Below are 9,922 nucleotides of genomic sequence, written 5' to 3'. Positions count from 1 at the left end.
ATAGCAAATAATTATATTGAGAACCTTAAACTTATACAATGTTCGATATCAAACTTGTGGAGGGGACTAAAAACAAAAAAAGAATTAAAAACCTCACAAAATAACCCCCTCGAAAGCCTTTTCCATACAGTATTTTATTTAATAGTCATAGCAATCCAGGAAGGTAGTTATCATTTACCTCTGTGACCCAGAACTTGACATCATATCTGGCAGGATGTAGCACTCGAGACTTTGGTCAAAGAGAGATGCACGTAAGGGATTAAGAGCTCAGGACATCAGTCCCACTGCCTAGGTTCAGATCTCGGATGCTATTTATTGTGTGATCTTGAGCAAGATTTTTAACATCTCTGTATTCAAAACAAAACAAAACAAACCCACAAAACTCTACTATGAATATAATAATAATATATACACACCCTCTCTTGATTTTGATTAAACTAAATAGAAGATATAGCACATTCCAATCCCAGTGCCTGGCTTATAGTGCTAAATAAACATTATTTGTTGTTATTGATGTTATCCCCAACAATGTTTCCTGCTCCTGGTGAGGTTTTCAGTGACTCATTAAAAAAAATTTTTTTTTTTATAAGAGTTTATTTGAGCCAAACTGATGACATGTGCGGAGGAGCAAGATCTCAAATGCTCCCAAGAATAACAGTTTATGCAACTTCTTTTATGCATTTGAAATTAAAGAAGAAACTAAGGAAGATTACATGAGCTGGGAGAAAGCCAGGCAGGCATTGTATTACAGGATTGTTAACAAGATTCTGTGCTCTCTTGAGAGTGGTTACAGTTTATTTTAAAGGTGTGTTAGATACGCAGAAAAAATGGATAGGGCTTGCCTGAGGCAAAGTTAAGCCTTTAACAAAAGAAGTTATATGCCTGAAGCGTGACTACCCCCTATGTCCTGCCCAGTTAGAATTTATAATCAGATCACCCTGTGAGGTTACTTTCCATAGAACCCAATTTTCCATCCACAGTTCTCCCTCCAGGTCATAAATCAATTGGAAGGATGCATTGATGACCAACCTTTTGGTCAGATAGTGTAGTCTCAGAGTACTAGGAAGTCTCATTCCTAGGAGGTCTCAGTATAGACTTTATTTTGTTGACCTTTGGGGATGGAGCAATACCATAACCACGAAATCCGAGTTGAGGCCAAATTTCTCCCAAAAAGGGAAGGTCAGGTAAATGGAAGGCAGTCTAGGTCTTACTGCTTTCATTTTGAAAACAAAAAACAACACTAGATCATTTCTATCCTGCGAACTATCCTGATCTGAATAGTTTTGCCTCCTCATTTTGCTGTGTTTGGCATCTAGTGTAAGAGCCTCAGTAATTCTTGAGGGTATACATGGCACCTAATGGCATTGAACTACCTCTGGAAAAGCCTTAAAATTGAGAGGGAGCAGAGTGTGCAACCCCAAAAATATGCCTTTTGGGGATATTGATTATTTTAAGCTGATTATTTTTAAGAAATGAAAGACCCAGAAAGAACATTCGAACATCCCCCGTTACCTGCCTAAAGGAATTCATATAGAAAAACTTCCTTAAAGGAAGAGAACTATCACTTTAGCATCAGAATATGAACTGAGTGTAGCAGACAGGGAGGACTCTAGCAAAGTCTGTTTGCTAGACTCCCCTCTGTGTGTTCCCATTGTTTCTGGGTGGCCCAGCAAGAATTTGTTTACCAAATATTTGCTCCTTCTTATCTACCCATCAACTGCCTACTTTCCCTTTAGAGTCCCAGACTCCTGTCTCCCTCTGCTTTATCCGACATCTAAGCATCCACTGCCTGATTGAGTCCTATATTCTTAGAGAACCCCTGTATATACATACATAATAAATTTGTTTATTTTCTCCTGTTGATCTGTTTCATGTCAATTTGATTATTAGATTAGCCAGAAGAACTTAGAAGGGGAAAAGGGAAATTATTTTTAATCCCCCACAGAATCTTTTCCAATAGAAATACTCAACCAGAAAATACAGATATGTTCTGCCTCCTGAGGCAGGACAGGGCAAATTCCCCCGAGTGAGGAGAGACCAAGCCCTACACTGAGAGAGAAGAGGATTCTTGGCGGAGAGTGTAGAAAGAAATCAAACACATACCAAAGTTAGAGTTAAAAGGAAAGTTTATTACCCCATTTCCAGTTTTCCTCGAGAACACTTGCTGAAGGTGGCTGCAACATTTACTCTGAGATAACTCGCAGATTACGGTCCTAACCTTACCCCCAAAGTTTGCCGTGAAATGTCTCGCTTTTATTATTATTTTTGTATCACTCTGGTATAGCAATAGTCTTTGGAAACAAATTTATAGCATTCTGTTTTTAGTAGTGGTATTTCCATTTACAAAATACAATAATTCTCGATGGCTGAAAATGTCAAATTCTAAATGTTCTGCTTTGCATTGTTCCATGCTTTGAAATTTACTACACAAAAAAAGAGGATTAAATACTGATCATTATATACATTTCTGTCACATTAGGATTAGAGACAAATTCTGTTTAGAAATAGCTCCAAGAACAGTTTTTATATTTTATTTTCACATTGAAAACCAGTGAGATTTGCTTCAGCCTCAAAGAGTGTGTTTATGTAAAATTAAATTAACACTGGCAGCAAGCTGCAGGTTTTTTTCCCACATGAGAAATGGGTTAAAGAAGGGGAAAAACAAAGACTAGAGAAAGCAAAGACAAAAAGCCAGACAAGGAAAAAAGTCCCGAGTTGGGGATACAAGTTTATTTACCTTTCTTTAGTTCCTGTGAGTTACAGTTTAAAAACTTTGTTTACCCATTTTCCTTTGATGTGGAGCTACAGTGAGGAAGGGGGAGAGTAGGTATAGTGAAAAGGTAAGAATATGTAGCTTGAACGGCCTGCTGGCAGTTCCCAGCCTTTAATCCATAGGTTCCCCTTGTTTTTAGCCATAGGGAATGAACAATTTTATTTTGTGTAGGACAGCCACTTAAAGACTCTTGTTTTTCCTGTTTCCCCTTCATGGGTGTGGGAAATGGGTTGTTAGCAGTCCCAGCAGAAATCTTCCTTTGTTCTGCAGGTGTCCTGGTGGTCTCTCTGCTGGGCTGACGAGCATATTGCAGCTTCTGACTCTCGATTGATTTAACACTTTAGTTCTCTTCCCTTCTCCCTACATTACTCTGACATTTATCCACAAGTTGCTTTGACTTTTGAGTTTGAGGTGCCCAGGCCTTTGTGCTAATGAAGCATCTCATGCCTCTTTTCGTAGTATTTTTCCACACTCTTCAGAAGATGCATTCCTGTTTGCTTTTAAACATTTGCAAGCACACGGTAATAATCATCAAACTCCCTAATCAATTTCTCCCTATCCAAGTTAAAATCGTTCATTAAAATTATGTTAATAAAACACAGTTTCAATGTTCAAGTGTATGTGTATGTAAACAATGCACACCTATTTATATAAAAAGTTAAGGAAGAAGAATGTAGATGTGGAGAATATGCACTGAAGGGCACATAAGAAATTCTTAAGAGCAGTTTATTTTGGAAATGGAGACGGGTAACTAACTGTATGGGGCACGAGGGAGACTGCAACTGATGAAAAATCTTCTGTGTTGTTTGACTTGATTTTGAACTCTGCATAGGTATGACTTGTAATTGAAGAGTAGTTTTCAAGGCACAATGTGCTATACCTGAATCCATTGTTTATACAATGGATTTGTGCTCTTGTGTCAACTTATATCCCAAGTGTTATATTTTGTTTTGTTTTTGAATTAATAAAAACTTATACAAAATAAAGTATTTATTCAAAGGCTGACCGAAATCCATTCTCAATTGCCAAAGAAAGAGTCACATCTGATTTCAAGATTTTAGTGTTAGATGTAATTTAGAGTTTTTTCTCCTTGGCGTGATTCATCTGTAACTTGGAGTTTTTGCCTTAGTCCACCTGGTAAAGACATAATTTCCCCAAAGGCTGGTTCGCTACCAAGCTTGATTAATTCACCTTACCCATTAGAACACTTTGCTGGGACCAGTTCTCCAGTTTTTTTTCCCTTGGGGGTACCCATTAGAGTTGGAGCCTCCCTCTATTGCCCCCCACCACCTTCTTGTGTCTGAAGGAGCTGGGGCTAATGTGAGTCACCAAAATTTGTCATCTAGGTATGTTCTGGAAACTAATATTTCCCTGCTTTGGTAAGTAGGTGATGGAGGTCATTAGTTACTGAATTTATTTTTTTTTAATTATTATTATTTATGCCTACAGCACCTGGTCTTCCTAGGTGGTCTCCCATCCAAGGACTAACCAGGTCTGACCCTGCTTAGCTTCCAAGATCAGACTTCGAGCTTGTTCAGGGTGGCATGGCCATAGACCATGGACTGTGGCTCCACTGGGGCACGAACCCAGGACCTTCTGCATGTAAAGCAGACGTACTAATCGCTACACTATTGAACCACGTATCAGTTACTGAATTTTTTAATGTGTCTTATTCCCTTGCATTTTGGTCCCTTTCTGCCCCACCCTTGCATTTAAGCTCGGAGATCATTCCTTTGCGATTTCTTATTCCAGTGATAATCAAAGCTGAGAGTAGAAAGAGGGAGCCAAAGGCACTGATACTGGTTACAAAAGCCCCAGTCTCTTGAGATAAATCTCTCCTAGGCAGACGGGGCGGGGCGGGGGGAGAGGGAAAAGTTTGTGAGAACAATGAGATAGCCTTGATCACCACCAGAGATGGAGAAAAAGACAGAGGCTGGTTTGATTAGTGCTCTCCCGAACAGGTGTACTTCTCTGGGCCATAGCATAAAGTAGAATCTACTTTCCACGCAGCTTTGGTCTGCATATAAGGAGGTACCAGCTCCCCGGTCCTGCACACCTTAACTTCTCCTGGGTACAAAATTCTTAAATGGTCTGAGGTGCCCACCTGTTGGTGGATAATCAAGCTGACCATGGATCACCCTCACTATCATGACCTTGGGTCCCAGAGACAACACCAAGGTCAAGGACCTGCCTCCTTGACCACAGCACTTTTTGGGCTCCTTTGGCTCTGGAGCTGACCATAGGTGAGAAGGTAGGAACAGGTAATTTCCTGGGCCTACCATGTGTCCAGAAGTATTCTGATGTTGGCTGGTCGGAGGCAGCCCCTTTGGCCACAGGCTTCGATGAAGTCAGAAGTGGACATCCCTCTCCCAGGCTCCAGAGAATCACCATGCCCAAGGTTTATTTTGTGGCGGCTCCTGGAGGTAGAGAAAACTAAGGAATAACACACTCCCTAACACACTTTCTAGACCTCTCTCTATTTCTTTACTGGCTACAGCCCTAAATTCCTTCTGATAAGTTTTTCTTCTCTCTATCCAGTCTGCAGACAACATCTTATCCTTCTCCATGGAAACCTTTCCAGCATCTGCAACAAAGTTGAACTTATGCCTTCTGCGTCTTTATAACTTAACATTTTAAGGCCTTTTTGTATGTCAGGTGATTAATATTCCGACTCTTCTGTTATACAACTACATATTGTTTTTCTTCTTTTTCTTAGCTATAGTAGTGAATTAAACATAGATATTTCCCCTTAGATCTGGGATGGTATGAAAATGAAACTCTTTCTGCCCTCAGAGTTCTGTCCTTCACAGTCTAGGAGAGAAAGAAAAGGAGTTGGGGCCAGGAAGGGAGTTGAAGGAGGGCCCCTACCAGCTGTGGTCTCAGGAAATAGTCCAAAGGAGGAGAAGGCTGCTTCCTGGAAAATCAGTGTGGACGGGCATGTCTGTGGCCAGGAGTCACTTGCACAGTGTAAAAAAATCATATAAATGGAGCCACTTTAAAATAGAGTCAGAAATGCCATGCCAGAGGAACTGCCTTGCACGTCTTATGCCACAAACCTCTGGAACATTAAAATTGGACAAAATAAACTTTGGCAACATGTGTCCAAAGAACTGTTTGCAGGATAACAAGAAAGCAAATATTATGAAAACGGGACTGAAAATTAAAATGTTTAGAATTAGCCTCACTATGTTATGTTATCTGTACCAACAGAAATGCCTTTAGTTTTTCATAAATACCCACTGCCTTAGTCTCCTAATTGGAACTCTATTTGGGCTTTTGCCTGGATCAGTGTGTCACAAATAGCTATTCTTTTTTGATATCAAATAAATGCTTATTTCCTCTCATTTTGGCCTTTTATTGTCAGGTTAACAACAGCCCCTACCTGTCCCTGAGGTGAGCCCTCTCCTTTGGCTTTTGTTCTAAAGTGTTAGCTTGCTAGGGCTGCCATGACTACGTACCACAGACTGAGTGGCTTAAACAACAGATATTTATTTTCTCACAGTTCTGAAGGATAGAAGTATGACACCAAAACGTTGGCAGGTTTAGTCTCTCCCAAGGCCTCTCTCCTTGACTTGCATGTGGCCACATTCTTGCTGTGTCCTCACATGGTCTCTCCTCTATGCTTAAGCATCCCTGGTGTCTCTTTATGTGTCCAAATTTCCTCTTAGAAGGACACCAGTCAAATTGAATTAGGGCCCACCCTAATGACCTTGTTTTAACTCAATCACCTTTTTAAGGGTCTTATCTTCAAAAATGGTTATATTCGGAGGTACTGGAATATAGGACCTCAGCATATAAGTTTTGAAGGACACAATTGAGGCCATAACAGGGAGTGATTTTGGGGGCTTCATTCACATGGGGTGCTTTACCTGGTGAATGCTGAGCAGAGGCCGTCGCCAACTGGAACAGTGGTTTTCCAACCAGCTGCTCATTAGAAATATTCGAGAGTTTTAATAACACAGACTCTGGGTCTGAGGCCAAGTGGCATTGGTGTCACTTAGGAGCTTGTTAGATATTCAGACTCTCAGGCCCTGCCCAGAACGACTGAACCAGAATCTTTACTTTTTCACAAGAGCTGTAGGTGAGTCTTTAGAGTCAATGATGCTTAAAAAGCACAGCCCAGGTGATTCAAAAGTGCAGCCTCAATTGAGAAGTTTGGATCTATATCTCTGGGCTTTCTTACATACCCCAACCTTCCTGAACATTGCAGGACATTCCTAAGCCCCTAAAATAGAGGTGGGGGTCCTGGAAATTCTGAGGGGAAGGAGGAAGGTCCTAGCTCAAGCTCCAGGCTCCAATCATTCTATTGTGTCAGCCAACACTATGCTTTCCCCGAAGTGGAAGCTCAGTGTATTGGATAAATGAAAAAAAAAAAAAAAAGGATTCCTGACCTTCAGCCCACCCTTGGGCTTCCCTTGGAGGAATGGGTGCAAAAATATTTCAATCATACTGGAGAGATCAATGTTTCCCAAGGTACTTTTGTTTAAGAATCCCATGGGGGCAAACATTGAACTTTCAGATTTCCAGGCTCTCCCCTAGAAATCTGAGTTTCCCACATGTGAGGTACAGCCTGGAATCTAAATGTATGACTGTTCTAGGTGACTCTTAGGTTTGAACATTCTTTAGAAGCATGGATCTAAACTGGTAAGTAGACAAATTTTTCCTTCTTTTCACCTATTACTGCAAAGCTACATTCATGACCAAACATTTTAAAGTTGACATCCACAATGTTTTTCATCATAAGTTTAAACATTGCAAATGATGTTATTTCTGGCATACAATAAAAATGCATAGTTTAAGTAAATAAAACTATTAATATAACTCTTTAAAATGTACCCACAAAAATGTAAATAGCATAGGGTTTTGAGTTTTTAAGTTATATTAGGTTTGGGACTTTAGAACATTTCAATTAGCAAACTAGATTTCTGTTTTAATTCTGACTTGGTTGCATTGGCAGAAGATGAAATACAAATACAGGCATGTGTGTGTTATCTGCCATTTAGTTGGCTCTAATGCCTAGAGACCCTATGAGTGAGTGATATCCACAACGTCCTATCCTCAACAGCCTTGCTCAGCTCCTGTAGACTCATGCAAATACAGACATACCTCAGAGATATTGTGGGTTCGTTTCCGGACCACCACAATAAAGTGAGTATCGCAATAAAGTGAGTCACATGAATTTTTTTGGTTTCCCAGTGCATATAAAAGTTATATTTACACTATACCATAGTCTGTTAAGTGTGTAATAGCATTATGTCTATAAAAATAATGTAAACATGTTAATTAAAACATATTTTACTGCTAAAAATGCTAACCATCATTTGAGCCTGTTGGAAAAATGGTACCGATAGATTTGTAAAAAACACAGTATCTGTGAAGCACAATAAAATGAGGCATGCCTGTATTTCTTGCCTGTCAGAGGACCATGGGAGGCAAAGCCAGAGATTCAATCTAGAAGGTACTGAGGGAAGGCAGAGCGAAGGAGGAGAATGGGGGGAGGGGAGAGATGAGAGGTGAGAGCAAGCCAAGGGTATGAACTTTGACCCCTGGAACTTAATTAAAAAAGGAGTGGCTGGCCCCTGCCTAGAGAACAGGTTTTTATTCTCTGTCGCTGGAGTGATCTCTAAGAACTTTTTGGCATTTGGAAGAAATCTTCCCTCTCAAGTTCCTCTGTTGGAAGAGCCGTATGGATTGCTTCCCAATAGCTCAAGATCCAGGTAAACTGGAGATAAGGAGGTGGGCCTCTGGACAATGGAGAGAGTAGGGGAACTCCCGCCACAGGACACTGGGTGCGGCCCTGAAGCCCCGCCCACATTCTTTCCTTTGGCGATTTGGATGGAAGGTTTCGGTAATCTCTCCGGACCACAGCCACAAATCCAATCAGGATCAACTGGTTCGGGAACTTGATTGGATCTCCATTTGGATGTTATAGATTGGATTATAATAGGCTTTAAAAGGAGTGAGATTGTCTGACCAGGCCTCACTCAGGCTTTTGGGAGAGCAAGGTAAAAAGTTCCACAGACACAGGAAGTGGTGCCGCTGGACTTAGAGAAGTTTCTTCTGGATATGTAGACAAAGACACTTCAGCTTTGTCCTCCCTCATGGCTCAGAGCGGAAAATATTGAGCCCCACCGAGTCATCTGGATACATAACTTCAGGAACTGGTAAGCTAAGACATATAGTATCCTCCATTTTGTTCTCTTAAAACTGATCCGAAAACTTTTCCTGAAAAGGGTTAGTCAATATTTTAAGCATTATAGACCACGTGGTTTCTGTTGTGATGGCTTGAATTTGCCATACTAGTGTGAAAGAAGCCATGGACAAAATAGCCTTAAACAAGTGATCACAGCTGTGTTTCAATCAAATTTTGTTTGTAGACACAAATTAGAATGTCATATAATTTTCCATGTGATATGAAATATTCTTTTGTTTTTTTTTACCCCCAAATTAAAAAAGAAATTAAGTATGTAAAAAAATACCAAAAAAATATATAAATCATGTTTTGCTTGCTGGTTATGCAAAACCAGGGAGTCGGCCAATTTCCCAACCTCGTATTAAAGCATTTGTCAAAATGCAGCTAGCATCCCATTAGTGAACTGTGAAATTTAGTGAGCTGCAATCAGCTTATGAAAAGAAATATAATTTGTTCATTGAATCTAACATGCCCCAAACTGTTAACTTTTAAAATAAAACAAATTATTTTTACCAGCAAAATGGGTTTCTGAATTGCAATTTGAGACAAGCAAGCTATGGCAAAAACCAAATGCGAGTCTGCAAACAAAGAAGAGTTACTTTATAGAGAAAAAGGAGGAAGTTAGGATATTGGGTATGAGCAAAAGTCCATTGGTGGAGAGCAGGAGTCTGGGGTTGTGACGATTTCTCATTGGCTGAGTTGTGGCATTTTCCTTTTTGGGAAAATAATTGGGCTTGCTGCTGGGCAAAGAGAAAATCTTCCTTCCTGCTGGAGAAGAAAAGTGGCCAACTTCTGGCTTTGTATTGTAAAGTAAGGGGCTAAGACAAACAGTGTTTGCATGAGAGCTCCCCCTTCAGGGCTTCCTGACTGTTTTAAATGAGATTTATCTGTATTAATTTTTATATAAGATACATTATTTCTGATATCTGTATAAAATTTAAAAATACTACCAAGCA

Source organism: Pteropus medius, unplaced genomic scaffold (genome assembly GCF_902729225.1).
Source record: "Pteropus medius unplaced genomic scaffold, Ma_sr-lr_union100, whole genome shotgun sequence".
Lineage (NCBI taxonomy): Eukaryota > Metazoa > Chordata > Mammalia > Chiroptera > Pteropodidae > Pteropus > Pteropus medius.
The sequence above is the reverse complement of the archived record's forward strand: the minus strand, read 5'-3'. Positions refer to the sequence as shown.